Genomic DNA, 17,949 nt, shown 5'->3' on the forward strand with positions numbered 1-17,949 from the left:
CCAGCAGCATGTGAAGACGCCAGTAAGCCACCAGCCACATGGCAAGGTACAGATGTATGGAAATGGATCAATTTAAGATAAAAGCACAGTTAGCAAGATAAGGACAGTTAGCAGGAAGCCTGCCACGGCCATGCAGTTTGAAAGCAATATAAGTGTCTGTGTTTACTTGGTTGGGACTGGCGGGTGACAGAGGTTTGTCCTGACTGTGGGCGAGGCGGAAAAATCAAGCTACATTTGGCGCCCGAACTTGGGGCTAAAGAAAAAAAGGGTTAAAGAAAAAGGGAAGAAAAAAAAAAGGGACTAAAGAAAAAGGACAAATGAACAGGGATAAAGGCCGGTGTTATGAAAAAAAAAATACTAAAGACAAAGTCCCTTAACCAAGAGGCGCTCCAATAAAGTGTGATCTGAGAAGAATCCTCCAGTGGTGGTAAAGAGGATTCAGAACTCAACACACGGAGCGGTGACGTCGGTAAGTTCTCCAGGAACGGTGACGTCGGTAAACGCCCCACAGTTCCTAATTCTCTCTCTCAAATGAGCGGCAGCCGCCGGTTTGAGTTACTGGCGGGTTCCTGGGGCTTGGAAGAGAGAGGAAAAGGAACATAGACAGTTATATAAAGAAATAGAAAGTTTAAAAAAATAAAGTCGTTAAAGAGAAAGTAAAAGTAATATAAAAAATAAGCCATGTAAAGATGGATATCACACAGAGAGTTTGGATTATATTGTCTTTGGGATTTTTAACTACAGAAAAACATTTGATCGTAAAAGATGTTGAGTTAAACCAATATGTATATATTAAAGATATCTTGACTTTAAAATTTGGATATAAGGATGTGTTACTTTGGAAAGGAGACTCTGTTTTTGTCTCTACAGAAAGCCAGAGGCTATGGATTTGTTCCAGATTAAGATACATCAGGTTTGACCAGCCAAGACCACCTGAAAGGTCTCCGATGACACCATGGCCCAGATGATCCAACATCCAGAATCGTTTCAAGGCAACTGGCTCAGACGATACGGTCTCATGGACTACTCCATGATCCTAAAATTTTCTTTGCATCCCCATAAGATACAGCGCCCCCCTCCAGCAGGAAGTAGTTAAGAGAAGCTACGCCCAAATTCCCAAATATACCAAGCTGACTTTGGAGATGTGTAAAAGTTAAAACCTTCCTTTAAAAAAAAAAAAAAGAAAGGGGAAATGCTGTGGGATGTTCTGTAGGTCCTGTGGGAGCCCATTCTCAGGTTCTTTGTGGCGTTACCCAGCAGGTCCGTATAGAGGATGATTAGGACCATGGGCCTGAGTGCAGGTGTTTGAGATGGTCTGCACTTGGCTGTGCTGGGGGATGGTCTGTATGTCAAGTTGCTCTGATTGGTTAATAAATAAAACCTGATCGGCCGTGGCTAGGCAGGAAAGATAGGTGGGACTAACAGAGAGGAGAAATAAAAGGACAGAAGGGCAGAAGGAGACGCTGCAGCCGCCGCCATGACCAGAGAGGCTGCAGCCGCTGCCATGACCAGAGAGGCTGCAGCCGCTGCCATGACCAGAGGGGCTGCAGCCACCGCCATGACCAGAGAGGCTGCAGCAGCCGCCATGACCAGAGACACTGCAGCCGCCGCCATGACCAGCAGCATGTGAAGACGCCAGTAAGCCACCAGCCACATGGCAAGGTACAGATGTATGGAAATGGATCAATTTAAGATAAAAGCACAGTTAGCAAGATAAGGACAGTTAGCAGGAAGCCTGCCACGGCCATGCAGTTTGAAAGCAATATAAGTGTCTGTGTTTACTTGGTTGGGACTGGCGGGTGACAGAGGTTTGTCCTGACTGTGGGCGAGGCGGAAAAATCAAGCTACAGTTACCAGAAGAAATTATGAGGCAGTTACTAAGAATAAAATAGTGATCTTCACCACCTTCTACAACCCCTATTTGCTTGCAAACATATAACTATTAAGTCCCTACAGACCTATAAATATAAGGTTCAAAACATGATCTATGAAGAGGTAGGCAAAATTCCAAAATAATCACTCAAGTTGTCTCATTTTTACAAGCTTCTGCTGAGAGGGAAAATATAGGAATGGATACTAAGAATACAAGACAATGTTGGGAGGAGCATACACTTGATCAGAATTTATGAATATGGACTCAATAAGTATATCACCCAAAAGTTACACCACTAATCTTTCTCCCAAGGGAACCTACAGGATTTTACTAGGGTAACTTTATACTGTGAAATTTTAATAATATAACCTTAAGGGTCTATTGAACATGGGTTCTGGACTGACACTAGTTCCAGGAGACTAAAAATATCATTGTGAACTAATAGTTGACCAGAGGTTAGTGAAGCTCAGATGATAAATGGAATTTTAGCTCATGGCTAATCTCACAGTTGATAAAATGACGCCTTGAACCCATTTTGTGGAAATGTGTCAGTTTCAGAATACAAAATCGGAATTGATGCACTTAACCCTTGTCAGAATCTATGATAGGTCATTCGTTCATTGACCTATGTATGAGAGCCATGATGGCTAAAACAAAGGCTAAATAGAAGCCAGCAGAACTGCCTATACCTGAAAAAGCAGTAAGCTAAAAGCAATGGTGTTTTCATAATATTGAACACTTTTTATAATTAAAATTAGTTTGAAATTCACCCCAGTCAGAATAGCTAACGTTAAGGAAGCAAGTGAGAAGTGTTGCTGAAGATATGGGTTAAGGGGGTCCCTTACTCACTGCTAGTGGGCAATATAAACTGGTGCAGTCCTTCTGGAAATCAGTATGGATGTTTCTCCAAAGAATAAAAATACAGTTACTGAAGACCCAGGTATGTCATTCTTGAATCTGTGCCCAAAGGACTCAAGTTCTACCGCATTGAAACTTACATATACATGTTTACAGTTTCTCTAGTCACAATAGTTAGGGAATGGAGCCAGCCTAGATATTTACTCACAGATGAATGCATGAAAAAACTGCAGTATGTATACACAATGGAACTTTATGCAACCATAAATAAAAATGGAATTATTACAGTTGTAGGAAAATAGATGTAATTAGAAGTCATTTTGTTAAGCAAAATAAGCCAGGCTCCAAGACAAATATTGCATGTCTTCTCTCATATGCAGATCTTAGACTGTAATTTGTATGTATTATGTGTGTGTATATATGTATGTAGTGAGGTATGGGCTATGCAACTACAAAGGAGAACATCGGGAGAGGGGAGAAAAACCTTTAAGGGAGGGGGAAGATGATGGAAAGGAAGAAAGAAAAGGTAATGGAATACATATGACATGAAAGCAGAGGCAGCGAGGCTATTGCGAGGGAGCAAAGGCACCAACAGGAAGAGGTCAGCTGGACAGGAGAGGGGAACGAGATGAATAAGAACACTGCATAACTGAAAATGCCACAATGAAAACTACAATTTGGTATGCTTTCTGAGCAAACCTAATAAAAAAGCAATATCGTTTTTGTGCAGGAGGATGAAAAATAAATCTGACAAGAATTCAGTGTCCTTATATATCAATGAAAATTCTAGAGGTCTGGTGGTATGGGATAGAGATATCCTTCTAAGGTGAAGAATAACTGATTGCATGTTAGTGCTCCTGCAACTAAAAGAAGGGCTCTGAATTTTGAAGACAATGCATTTATCACTTTGAGTGAGTTATCCTAACCAGCAGTGAAGTGACCTAAAAGTCTGCTCATTTTTGGTGGGGTCCACAACAGGAGAAGTTTCTGCTACATATCCTGAACCAGCTGCCTTGATCAAACTGGATGACCTTTTAAAGTCTCAGTTACACTGCCATGTAGGTAGCAATGCCTTGCATATCCAGGAGCATTCTTCTAGAAGGCTTTGTATACTTTATGACAGCATCCATAGTGCTCCCATATCCAAGACGGACTCGTCCAGGAATCAAGGGGGTAGAAGCGAGAGCAGCAGCACCCACAATTATCTCCACTGATCTAGTAGCCAAAATTGTGCTTCTTATTCTTGTGGCTTTATGCTGTTCAAAAGTCTTAGTTGTGAAACTCTTAGTTGGAACTCTTTCATCAGAAGAACAACAGCGATCATGTTACTAAAGTTAAGGGTGCTGGCCAAACACTTTGGACTCTTCATTCCTCTGAATCTATAGGTGGAGAACGAGCCTATGATGCTGGTTGAGGTGACTTATCCTGGCTACCTTAGACATATTGGAATGCTACCTCTGAGTGGAGGTAAGAAAGTACATGTTTGGAATACAGAGGACCCTGTAGAGGTTTGAAACAAGGTGATTCCTTTGGGTGTCTTTTAAGGATCTGTGATTAAGATTCATGGAAAATTGCCAAGATTAGTAATAGTCAAAGCCATTCAGAAATGAAGGTTTGAAAGGCTCACAGGGAAAAAGTTCATGTAGCCAAACAGTATGTCAGGTATATTGAATATATTTTTAGGATACTTTCTTTTTTCCTCAATTATTTTAATTGGAAATAGTTTTTTTTTCATACAGTATATTTTAATTATGATTTCCTCTCTGCCAACTCCTCCCAGGTCCTCTCCACATCTCCACATCCCCACCACCCAACTCGATAGCCTTTCTTTCTCTTTCTTAGAAAACAAACAGGCACCTAAAATAATAAAATAAGATAAAATAAAAACAAACAAATGAAAATAGGACAAACAAGCAAGCAAACAGAATGGGTTCATCTGCGTGCAATACAATTATAAGCCAAAAAAAAAACACCTGCACATTAAACAAATACTGACACAATTAGATTTAGAAATAGACAATTCAACAATAATATTTGGACATATCAATCCTTCACTTTGAAAAACAGGGCAACAAGAGAGAAAAATTGCAAGTTATTTGTATTGACCTAAGTGACATTTAAAGGACAAAGCACCCAACAACAATGTGATAATATTTTCATATATATTATTGCTGCTTCTGTCTTGAATACTTTTCATCTCACCAAAGTCAAGTCTGTTTTATGTACTTGACTTTCCAAAACTTATGACTGATTTGAAGTGATAACCTTTCAATTTGTTAGTAACATGTTTAGAAATGAATTGAGATAACATTTTGTTGTGTTGTTTGTTATTCATTTGTTATTTTAGGGAATATTACACCCCAGAAATTGACACTGATTGCAGTTACAGAGAGTGACAGAGGCTGACAGATTGTTGTCATGTTTCCAGTTAGAGTTAAGCCGGGAAGCTTTTTCAAACCCATGAAAGCTAATTACGGTTGATGCACCGATATAGAGTTAGGCAGAAGTACAGAATTCTCCTTTAGCTTTTTTTATATTAGAAGCAGTGTTGGGGACTGCAGAGATGGCTCAGCAGTTAAGAGCACTTGTTGCTCTTAGAGAGGACCCGAATTCAGTTCCCAGCACCACACAGTAGCTCATAAATATCTATAACTCCAGTTCCAGGGGATCCAATGTCTTCTTCTGAGATCTATGGTGCACATATATGCATTCAGGCTAAACACTCATACACATCAAATACAATAATCTTAAAAAGCAGTAGTATTAAAGATAATTTTTAATATATAGAAAAGTAGAGGGAACAGTGCCAGGACCCCCATATACCCATTAGCTGGCTCTAACTATCATCACTTAATTGTGACCCTTGCTTTGTTTATACTCCCTTACCTATTCTTCATTAATTTATTAGGTCTAGATATTATAAAATCCCCTTTTGTAAAATCTTGTAGTCAGGCAGAGGTACATGACACCCATGCATTGAGTTATGAGTTGGGAGGTCCAACCTCTGATTACTAAGGAATAATGCAATTTTTCTTGGCCTCAGATTCTTTCTGTGTAAAGAGGTTTAGTCTTCACATTGGCTCTCCACAATGTCTACACTGTACATTAGAGTCATTTAAAGATCTATAGGAAATTATGGAACCTTTGGGAGAGTGACCTTTCTTTAATATTTAAAGAAGAGTAATGAAAAGGTGGGTCACTGCTCCTTCATTATAGTGATTGCTGTTTGTGTTTCTAATACCTGCAAAATAGTAGGTAAAATATATTTTGTTACTTTTTTACTATACTTACATTAGATCTATATTAATAGCTTAAGTCATTATTATTAGTTACCTAATTTTGCCAAAATCATTCATTTCTAAAAAAATTATGCATATATAAGTGTGTATGTTTATTTTGCATGAGTGCATGTGCTTGCATTGAGCTGTTTTTCCAGGCCCCCACCCTCAAATTATACTTGTTTTTGTTGTTTATAGTTTGATTTTTTTCTTCTTGGTTTAATATGTGTTTCTGATAGGTTGTAGGAAGGAAGACAGGATTACTTGTAGTGCGTAGTGCTTAAAAGAAAGTACTTCAGTGTAATGATAACATGGATTAAAAAATCAATTACTTTAAATTTATATTGTATCTTTCCTCTGAAATCTCAAGCCCTCACATAGAGACTATAAAATTATGGGAACCCAGGAGCTAAGCCTTGGTGGAAAGAGTGCTGTATCAGAAAAAACAACAACAAAAAAACATGTTCTGTTAGATGCAGAATCTTTCTACTCCAGACCCAATGAAGCACAATGTGCATTTTATTTTATTACTTATTAAAATATATGTGATTTGTATTAACATATACTAATTGTAAAAAGAAATAGGTTTCGTTGTCACATTCCATATATGCTTAAGATATTCATGGCTCCTTCTGTTATCTTATAACCTCTTTTCTTTCCCCTTTCCTTTCCCTTCTAAACCTCTAATAGTCTCTCTTTAGCCTTTATGTCCTTTCCCTGGGTGTCACAAATGAGAGAAAATGTCACACTTTTCTTTTTAATAATTGGCTTATTTCACTTAACATGATTGATCTCAGAATGTGTATTTAAAAAAGAGATCTGGTGCTAGCAAAATTGGTCAGCATGTAGAAGCACTTGCTGTTAACCCTGATAACCTGAGTTTGATCTCCAGGACGTACATGGTGACCAGAGAGAATTGACTTCCTGAAGTTGTCCTGCGAGTTTTACATGTGTACATGGCAGGTGAGTCCCCACTCTTCTCCATGAATGGATGAATAAACACTTAAAAAGAAATACACATGATTCATATGCACATAACATTGAGAAAATCTCTATTTTATGTCCTCAAACTATTTTAGCTGTTCCATTGGTCCCAGCTATTTACTCACCTTGTGATAATGAGAGATGGGGTTAATATTCCCACTATAACCTAGGTTGGGAACTCAGAAATGACTGTCCTCAGGGTCCAGCCTAGGCTATAAAATAAGTAGCACAAAATGGGCCTTAGAATAATTAGTGCTGCCTTCCTGGAAACGTCTTTTTTTTTTTAAAAAAAAAATCTATCAATTAATCTCAGTGGTGTCTTGGTTTAACTTTTCTGTACAACACTCACTTTAAATGATGTCATCATGTGGCTCTTTCTTTCTACTCTTCTATTCAATTAAAATATAATTATATCATTTCTTCCCTCTATTTCCTCCCTCCTACCCCTCCCACATGTCCCCTACTCTCTCCCAAATTCACAGCCTCCCTTTTTACAAACCATTGTTGTTACATACATGTAAAAATGTATAAATACATACGTACAACCTGCTGAGTCAGTTGTTCGCTGTTGCCTGCATGTGTGTGTTTCTAGGGATGACGTTTCATTTTGGATAACCAATTAGGGCTTATCCCTAAGGAAGTCTAATCCTTGACTCTCAGCATTTGTTAATTACTTGTAGCTCTTCACCTAGAGGTGGGACCCAGTGAAAGTTTCCCCATCTGTGCTAAGTTGTCGGCTATTGTTGGAATTGTTCAGGCATTCTTCAGGCAGCCATATTTTTGAGATGTCGGAGAACTTTCCTCGTCATTTCTAGGATACACAATTTCACAGTAGACATTTTGGGCCTGTGACTCGTACAATCTTTCTGCCCCACTTCTGTAGCATGAGTTCTAATTGGTCTTAATAATAAAAACCCAGAGTCAGCTATCAGGGTGAAAGCTGAAAGATCAGAGAAGCAGAGCAGCAGCCACAGAAAGACTTCTTACCTCTAGGAATCCTCAGACTGAAAGGGGCCAAGCTCCTCTTCCCACCCTGCCTTATCATATCACTTCCTCTCTCCACCCAGTCATATCACTTCCTGTTTCCTCTCTGCAAGTGCTGGGATTAAAGGTGTGTGCTTTCCAAGTATTGAGATCTAAGGCAAGTTTTATTTGTGAGGGCACAAACAAAATATCACCACACACTTCCACATTGTTCCTTGAACCTTAGGTGCAGGAGTATGTATCAACTGGGAGTGGACACTTCGTGATAACTTGTTCTCTGTGTTTTGACTGGTTGTGATTTTCTACAATTGTCTCCTATTGCAAAGAGAAATTTATTTGATGAGAAGTTAGAGCTACACTTACCTGTAGGCATAAGGATAAATATGTAAAGTGCAGTTAGAAAATTATGCTTGTTTAGGAAAATGGTGGTACTAGGTTCTCCTTTAATGTCTATGACCTCTCCAGCCATGGGTAGGTGGCTTCATTGCCAGTCAGTATCAGACATGATTTTCCTCCTGTTGAGTGGTCTTTCCTCCAATTAGCTATTGGTTACCCCTAAGATAAAAGTGCCACTATTGCACCATTGTGGGAATGTTTCCAATCCAATTATTGTTGCACCATTGTGGAAATGTTTCCAATCCAATTATTGTTGTAGTTCATAGGCTTCACAGTTGTGTAGTTGAGCAGGGATACAGAATACTCCTATCTTTTAGAAGCTTGCACAGTACCTTCTGATATTCCTTAAGAATGAGGCTTCCAGATTAGTTCCAGCTTGATTCCTCCAAATTCATGTCTTCAGCAGCAGAGCCTTACCTTCAAATTCTGGGAGACAACCAAGGGTAACAGTAATAGCCTATATTGTTTTTGGGATATCATGAACTCCCTTGATCAACAACTTGAGAGGTTTCTCATGAACAGTAGCAGGATTTTTGTCAGATAGTCCATGGTTTGTGGGGGGTAGGGAGCATTGTTACTCCAAGTGACATAACTTCATATATCTATCTATATCTATATCTATATCTATCTATCATCTATCTATCTATCTATCTATCTATCTATCTATCTATCTATCTATCTATCTATCTATCTATCTATAACTTCATATATATGTATATAGTGTGCGTGTACTCATATACATGTGTATATTATGCAGTTTTAGGTAAATATAAAATAATGACTCCTTACATCTTTTTCAAGCATCCCTAGTGTTATTTATCCCTCCTCCCTCCCTTTCCTTCTGTATTACCCTCTGTCTTTTTTCCCAGTTAAAGCCTCGGCCCCGTTATCCAATTTCTTCCTTCATAACACTCATCATTTCTCACCCTAGAGCTCCTTCTGCACCTCCTTGGTACCTTTTTATTTTCCTTGTTTCTGTGGTTACTCCATATTATATACTCACATTTATAGATTCAGAGCTAAGAACCACAAATGAGAGAGATAGCATGTGACATTTGTCTTTCTGAATCTGGGTTAGGTTACCTCACCCAACATGATCTTTTTAGTTCCATCCATTTAGTAGCAAAATTCAGGATTTCATTTTTACTTACAGTTGAGTAGTATTAATTATGTATATGTATCACATTTTCATTATCTATTCATTAGTTGAAGGACAATTAGGTTGTAAATAGAACAGCAGTGAACATGGTTGAGCAAGTACCTATGGAGTTAGGATGTCAGCTCCTTTGGGTATATACCAAGGGGTGATATAGCTGGGTTATATGGCAGATTTATTTTTAATATTTTGAGAATTCTCCAAACTGATTTCCAGAATGACTATATCAGTTTTCCAACTCACCAACAGTTAATGAGGATCCCTACTTACCTACAGACCCATCAGCAGCACCTGCCTTCATCCTCTTCAGTCGCCATGTTTATCTCTGGTAGCATACCCTGTTCATAGGTCCACTCTGATGACCCTTCACCCTCTAGTCCACCTGTACCATATCTAATTTCCAGGCCTTTCCTGAGCTTCACATCTGCACAAAGATTCACCCCCATGAATCCTTAGAACCTCTCCTAATGGTGCTATCCTCAGTCTCTAGGCCTTGCCACATAGCCTGTATGCTGGCCTAGCCTGAGGCAGCCTAAAATCTTATATCAGATCTACACAACCAATGAAAGATGCCCATATGGCCAGTATCATTGAAAAAGCAATATAAAAGGTCAAGACAGTACATCTCTCCCCAAACCTATAGAAATGTTCTCTAATGAAAATTACTAAGTTAAATCACAGGACATAGAATTCAAAAGAACAATTATAAACTCGAAGAATTCAAGGAGTTTAAAAAAGACACAAACTAATAGTTAAATGGATTTAAAGAGCATAACATGAACATACAGTTGAATGAAATGATGAGGAAAATCCAGGATTTCTACTCTTTATTATCTACCAAGTCCGCTTACTATGGGCCCAAAATATACCTCAGTGACATAGTCAGACCCAGTGTTAGAACAGACACTCCTCGGTAGGGCTTGTGACTGAGCCACAGAAGCTCTCCAAGTCTGACTAAGATTAACCCTTCCTATATCTTTCCCATCTCCACCACCCAAGGAAGGTTACATTTTCCTATTGACAAGCCTAATTTGTCAATCAAAGTTTTACATCTGGGACAGAGTGATCTGTTAAGTCATTTATCCTAGTCTGTTGTGTGATGCCAAAAATACTACAGACTGGGTCAGTTATAAGGGAAAGAGGGTTTTTTTGGGTGCACGTTTCCCTTTTTTAAAAATGATTTATCATTATCATCATCATCATCATCATTTTAATATCCAGACCACAGTTTGTTCTCCTTCCTTTCCCCCAGTCCTTCCCCCCATATCCCATGGCTGGCCCCCTCATTCACTCTTCCTCCAGTTCTATTCAGAAAAGGGCGGGCCTCCCATGGATATCAACCAAATATAGAATATCAAGTTGCAGTAAGACTAGGGACCTACCCTCATATTAAGGCTGGACAAAGCAACCCAGTATGAGAAATAGGGTCCCCCAAACCAGTAAAAGAGTCAGAGACAGTCCTTGCTCTGACTGTTAGGAGTCTCACAGGAAGACCAAGCTATATACTGTAGCATATATGCAGAGGGCCTAAGTCAGTCCCATGCAGGCTCCTTGGCTGTGGGTTCAGTCTCTGCAGGCCCCTATGAGCCCAGGTTAGTTGATTTTCTTGTGGTGTCCTTGAACCTTCTGGCTCCTACAATCTCTTCTCCCCCTCCTCTGCAGAATTCTTCAGTCTCTGCCTAATGTTTGGCTGTGGGTCTCTGCATCTGTTTCCACCAGTTGCTGGATGACACCTCTGTCATCTGATGACAATTGAGCTAAGCACCAATCTATTGGTATAGCAGAATATCATTTGGCATCATTACATTGCCCTTTTTTTGCCAGTTATGTTTGGTTCTAGGCCAGGTCTCTGGACTATCCAGCCTCTGGGTCCTGGTGCTCCAGGCAGTGTCATGGATGGGCTCCCTCTCATATCATAGGGCTCAAGCTGGACCAGTCATTAGTTGGCCACTCCCACAATTTCTGTACCACCTTTACCCCCAGCACAGATTGGGGGTTGAAGTTTATGTGGCTGATTCGGTGTCCCAATCCCTCCACTCGAAGTCTTGTCTGGTTATAGGAGATGGGCAGTTCAGGTTATGTATCCCCTATTGCTAGGAGTCTTAGCTAGGATCACCCAATCTCTCCCAACTTTATGTTGTTCTTTTCTTTCTCTAAAAACCCATTGACTCCAATTTGTGTTGTTTTTGACAGCTGAGTAATAATCCATTATGTAAAGCTACCACATTTTCTTTATTCTTCAGTTGAGGGACATCTAGGTTCTGGCTACTATGAACAAAGCACAAGATCAAGCTAGTCAGTGTTATAATATGGAGGGGAAGGGACGCATGCTCCTCTACCCCTCACTGAGGAACTACAGACAGATGATGGCTTCTAGGGGAAGGAGAGCCAGTTTTCTTTAAGGGTGTTGCTTCTGGTAAGTCCACCACACTACACTGGATGGCCCCATAGCCATGATAATATGGGCAGCACAAATTGGAGTCAATGGGTTTTTAGAGAAAGAAAAGAACGACATAAAGTTGGGCGAGATTGGGAAGGTGGGGAATGGATCTGGGAGGAGTTAGGAGAGGAGTGCAGGGTAAATATGATCAAATGCGTTGCATGAAGTTCTCAAAGAATAAAAATATTATATTCAAAACTCTCATACTGAATATTACATTTCTATATATTTGGAAGAGGAAAAAATCGTGTTCATACCACCATTATTTCAAGAAAAATTCCAATTGAAGTTTATCTTGACTACTAATTGTGTGATATTCCTTTAGAGATATTTACCTATTATCCTCTACCCATCATAGAAGCAAGTCTGAGAATCACTGAGTGTGCTAAGAATTATGCTAAATGATGGAATATAGAGATGACTAAAGCACAGCCCTGTTCTCCAGTATCATATAATGGGGGCTATACAATATGCTCAAGTAGACATCAAGTTCCTGGAGGGCATGGTGCCATCCCCTACTTGTCACTGAATCAATAAAACACACAGCTTTCTCTTGTAATGATCACTTCATTTACCAACCGTTGCCTGAGTTGCTCACCCTGTATGTCAGACTGTGCTGGGAGCTGAGGAAAGAATGATAAATTGGATACATTCTCAGCCCTCAGGTGAACCTTCTGATGGGTGAGACAATGAAGCAGAGACTCCCAAGCCACTGAGGGCACTCCATGCTGCTGGGAAGCAGTAGAAGCAGTGATTTGTGGAAGGAATGAATTCCATATGGGGTAACATCTAAGACTGAGTAACTATAACTTTGGGGAGCATATCACTTAAAATAACAGTGAAAATATATATCGATGCTGTAGTTTGACTCTGAAACATTCCCCAAAGGCTCATGTGTTATAGGCTTGGTTGCCAAACTGTAGTAGCATTGCAAAGTTCTAGAAGTTTTCATAGGTGAAGGCAGTTGGGAGGAAGTTAGAGGTATGTCTTTGAAAGGGATGCTGAGATCTGAGCTCCATCTTTTTTCATGTTGTCTCTCTTTCTGTCTTTTGCTTCTAGCCCACCATGAGGTAGACAACTTTGCCTCATCCCAAGTCCCTCCATGATGTTCTCCCTCAACACAGGACCAAAATCAACAGAACCAGCCAACTGTGGATGAAACCTCTAAGTCATGAACCCAAGTAAGTTTCTTTTTTCTGTAAGTTGTTTATTTTACCACAGTGACAGAAAGCTAACACATATACAACAATTAAAGGGGAGCTCCCTTTTCATTTGAAGTAAGGTGTGTGTGTGTGTGTGTGTGTGTGTGTGTGTGTGTGTGTGTGTGTATGTAAAAGATGTTTTTAATGGAACCTATGACACACTTACGGCAAATATCTCTAGGCTGAAATTGGCAACGTGATAGTAGCTTTCATTGTTTTTACATTATCAGTTTATTCATTAATAAACTCAAATAACAACCAACAAAACAGAACAAAAAATCCTGCATTTGAAACAATTAAAATTTGCCATTTAAACCAAAGATGATGGTAAGAACTGCTTTTGTGGTCCTTATCTAAATGCTCGCCTCGAGGATGCTAATGTATTGAGATTGAAGGAGCCTGACAGTTTCTTAGGAGGAAGAGTTTGTGGTCCTCACTCCCACCACTACAGTGGAGAAAGTGTTGTCTTCCACCTTAAGTCAAGCAAAATAGCTGCTTTAATAAAACCCTATGGCAAGCTTGACCTGTAAGCCTTGAGTTTGTGGGATGGGCACACATTCTAGCAAAAGACACTGTTGCTACATTGAGATCAGAGAGAAAAGAGCTATATTCCGACAAAGCTCTATTCTCACTTACAAGAATAAAAACTTTCTGTGACCAAATTTGAGACTCATGTATATGTTGCTCTGAAAAATTAAAAAATACATCATATGAAATTCTCAAATAATAAATTTAAAAAATTCCCAAGCATATTTGAACGTACTTGGTCTTCTGAGAGTCTTTGTGGCGTCCAATAGTCCAATGCCTTGCACCTAAGCCTTGAATGCATTAGTATCAACTAGAGAAAATATATTATGTAAAAGAAGTTGAAAGGCCTCACTGGGGCTATTTATAAGGAACCATTGAACATGCCCCATGAAATAAAGGATTTGTCAGATCTTGGATATGCCAAGATCAAAGAAGATTTTTTTACTAGTTGTGATGTTTAATTTTATGTTTCAGTTGTTTGGGCCATGGGCTGCCCACAGGTCTAGTCAAATAGTCTTCTGAGTGTGTCTGTGAAGATATTTTGGATGAAATTAACATTTGCTTGGTCCAGAGAAAAACGTGTTGTTTTCCTTAATAATCACCTGAAGGGCCGAATAGAAAATAATGACCCTCACCAAGCAAGAAGGAGTCTATCCTTTGTGCTAGGACATTGGATCCCCCACCCCACCTTTGGACGCAAGCTGAAATATTGGCTCTTATTGGTTTCCCTTTTTGATTTTTCAAAAATATTTTAATTACTTTTTTTGTAATTTCATACAATGTATTTTGATCCCATTCACCTCAGCTTCTCCCAGTGACTCCTCCCAGATCCATCTCTACCTTACCAATACCCAACTTCATTTTATTTTTTCTATATAATAATCCATGAACTTAAATTTGTGTTGCTCATATACTCATGAGTTTAAGGCCATCCACTGGAGTGTGGTTGATTTGCTAGGAGCCACACCCTTAGAGAAAAGTGACTCTGTCCCTCCCTTAGAAGCCATCAACTATCCTAAGCCATGAAACCCTCCCTACTTCATGCTAGAATGTGGACTTACTTGATTTTTCGATTTTCACCCTTATTGCCTTTTGATGGAAGATGACACCAGCTCTTCTGAATCCCTTACAGGACTTGAGACTTGTCACCCTCCATAACTGGTTTAACCAATTCCTTATAGGACACCTATACTATGTATTCTATATAAGCACATGTATACTATTACACCATCTTAGTCACTGTTCTATTGCTGTGAAGAGACACCATGGCCAAGGTAATCCTTATAAAAGAAAGCATTTAGTTGGGGGCTTTCTTATAGGTTCAGAGGTTTAGTTCATTATCCTCATGGTGGGGAGCATGGTGGCACACAGATAGATATGGTGTTGGAGAAGGAGCTGAGAATTCTGCATCTTGATCCATAGGCAAAAGGACAGGCGGGGGGCAGTTCTGTGAAACCTCAATGCCCACCCCCAGTGACATACCTCCTCTAACAAGGCCATACCTCCTAATATTTTCAAATAGTTCCACTCCCTGGTGACTAAGCATTCAGACATATGAGCCTATGGGGGCAATTCTTATTCGAACCACCACATATATTATATATCCTAATATCTTTATGCATTATAAATATATAGTATAGTTCTATATTTCCCATTTATTCTTTTTCTCTGAAAACAGATCTCTTATCTGTTCTTCCTCTCTAGGTTCTACCCATGAGTGAACAATTTAGTGGGGAGGAAAGAAGAAGAAAAATATTCATGTTTGCGGAAATGCGGTCACTGTCTTTTTCTCTACGACTGCCAAGAAATGTGATCTTGTATGGAAACTTCCTTTCTCCCAGTGAGTGACAAGAAATATGATCTTGTCTATCAGAAGACATGCCTGGATTAGAAGACAAAAAACCATTTGGCTCCAGTGCTGCTAAATATTACTTGAGATATGAAAAAGTGATCCAACTTTCCTGGAACCTGTGTTTTCAAATCAGCGAAATTGGGCTTATGTGTTTCTGCCTTGACTCTCTTAGAGTTGTTAAAAGGTCTAGAGAGATGGCTCAGTGGTTAAGAGAACTTGCTGCTCTTCTGAAGGACCTGAGTTCTGCTCCTGACACTGACAGTGGATGCTCCACAATTGCCTGTAAACTCTAACTCCAGGGTCTCTGACACCCTCTGGTTTATATGGATACTCACATGCATATGACATGCACACAGAGACATGCACATAAAATAAAAACAAATATTGAAACATTTGAAACATGACTTGCTAAAAATGAAATCATGAAATTTGCAGGTAAATAGATACAAGTGGAAAATATACTGAGTGAGGTACCCCAGATCCAGAAAGACAAATGCTGCATGTTCTCTCTTATTTGTAGTTCCAAGCTCTGAATCTTTAGATTTGCATATACAAGAGGTAATTGAATAAGCCAGGGAAGTAGAAAGGGGTCATAGAGAGGGGTGAAAAGGGAACTCTAGAATGGGGGAGAGTAGGAGGCTGGTGCAATGAAGAAGTTAATGGGAAAATAGGGAGACTTTCACTTCAGAAGTGGGTAAAGGTTAATATAGGAAGAGAGGAAGGAAGGAGTGATAACACCAAAGATGCTTGAAAAAGCCATAGGGAAACATATTATAAACTTACTTAAAATACACACACACACACACACACACACACACACACACACACACACACATATATATATATATATATATATATGTCCATATATGTATGCATATGCATATAATTTAATTGAGTTATGCCACATGAGATGATGGTGTTTACCCCAAGAGCCATGCACTATCTAACCTCAGTGCCAGGCATGGGAAACCTCCCCTTAACTTGTTGGTTGGGAGTTTACAACGGTCTCCCAAAACAATACGAACTATTATCATTGCTCTTCATTGTCTTCCAGAACTTGAAGGTAAGGGCCATATTGCTGGATATACCACAGGGCTTCACAGAATCAAGTTGGAACAGGCCTGGGTGCGTCTTTACTGATGACTGGCCCTCATATTACCAGAGGGTACTATGCTAGCTGCCAACTGATACATGCCACCTCTACACCTAAGACTCAGGGAAAATTACATAAAAGGGGATGGAAAGATGACATGAGCCAGAGGACCAGGACATCTGCTGTGAGACAGTGTTCTCTAGAACGCCAGGGAAAAGGGAAAGTTCACTCATGATTTTTCAACAGTATGGTTGCCTGAACAAGATAGGCATACTGCTATCAATTGATATGTCAACATGGACAGGGGAAATTTCACAATATCCCACTCCTAGATGAAGTATGGGTGCACAATGGATACTGAGAGGAGGATCAGTTTCCTTTAGGGACACACACACACACACACACACACACACACACACACACACACACACACACAGAGTGTGTGATCAAAAGAGCTATTATATGTGAGCAGTTAATGTGCCAAGGCTGTGTACATATGAGGTCTTATGTTTTAAATTTGAGATGTCCCTGATGGATTTACATTTTTAATGTTTAGTCCCCAGCTTGTAATGCAGATATGAAGGCTGTGGAACCTTTGGGGGATCATCCTGGCTTGCAGACATAGGCCTCTAGGAGTGGGCGCTTGAAGGTTTAACTCTGCTTCCAGTCTGCCATCTCTGCTCCTGATCCACCATTGTGTCAGCACATGTTCCCATCACCATTGAATGAGCTGCTCTGCTTGGCCTTCTCTGCCACAATAGACGATGATCCTCAGAAACTGGGAACCCAAATAAACCCAGGTATTTTGTCTCAGTGATGATAAAAGGTATTTTTGTGCCTTGATTTCAGAAGAACAAAAGGGCTTCTGGCTTTCCTCAAACTGCCTTCACCTATGGATTAAAAAGACTTAAATTATTCTTGTAGGATAGGGACAAATGAATATTAACTTAACACCAACTATTTGACATGGGTGTAGGGTAGGTAATTAACAGAACTAATTCCATTAATCATTATAACATCTCTGGTTTCATATGTGCTATTATCTATCTTTTACAGATGAGTAGCCTGAAGCTCAGAGTGTTAGTTAACTTTCCCAAGATCATGCACTTAGTAAGTATCAGAGGCAAGGCTATAACTAATGCCTGCCTCACTCTTAAATCTGTTGCTTAACTATCAATTCATTTTGCCACCTAAATTTGGTGCATGCTAAATTATAATTTTCCGTTAGAGGAATGCCCAATTCTCAATCAGTCAGTGTCAGACAGATGAATGTGAATGAGTTTGCGAACTGCTTCTCTGCAATCA

At 39.6% G+C, this 17,949-nt stretch overlaps 1 long non-coding RNA gene across 2 annotated transcripts; it reads left to right on the forward strand.

Moving 5' to 3' along the window:
• The first annotated feature begins 1,840 nt into the window (after nt 1-1,840).
• LOC121825721 (uncharacterized) lies at nt 1,841-17,087 on the forward strand. Of its 2 annotated transcripts, XR_006068088.2 has the most exons (4): nt 1,841-4,198; nt 6,902-6,972; nt 13,029-13,150; nt 15,404-17,087. It is a non-coding gene; the product is annotated as an uncharacterized LOC121825721 (long non-coding RNA). The 2 variants fall into 2 exon arrangements; XR_013047922.1 differs by lacking the exon at nt 1,841-4,198 and having other exon boundaries at nt 4,207-6,972.
• The last annotated feature ends 862 nt before the right edge of the window (nt 17,088-17,949 follow it).

Source organism: Peromyscus maniculatus, chromosome X (genome assembly GCF_049852395.1).
Source record: "Peromyscus maniculatus bairdii isolate BWxNUB_F1_BW_parent chromosome X, HU_Pman_BW_mat_3.1, whole genome shotgun sequence".
NCBI lineage: Eukaryota > Metazoa > Chordata > Mammalia > Rodentia > Cricetidae > Peromyscus > Peromyscus maniculatus.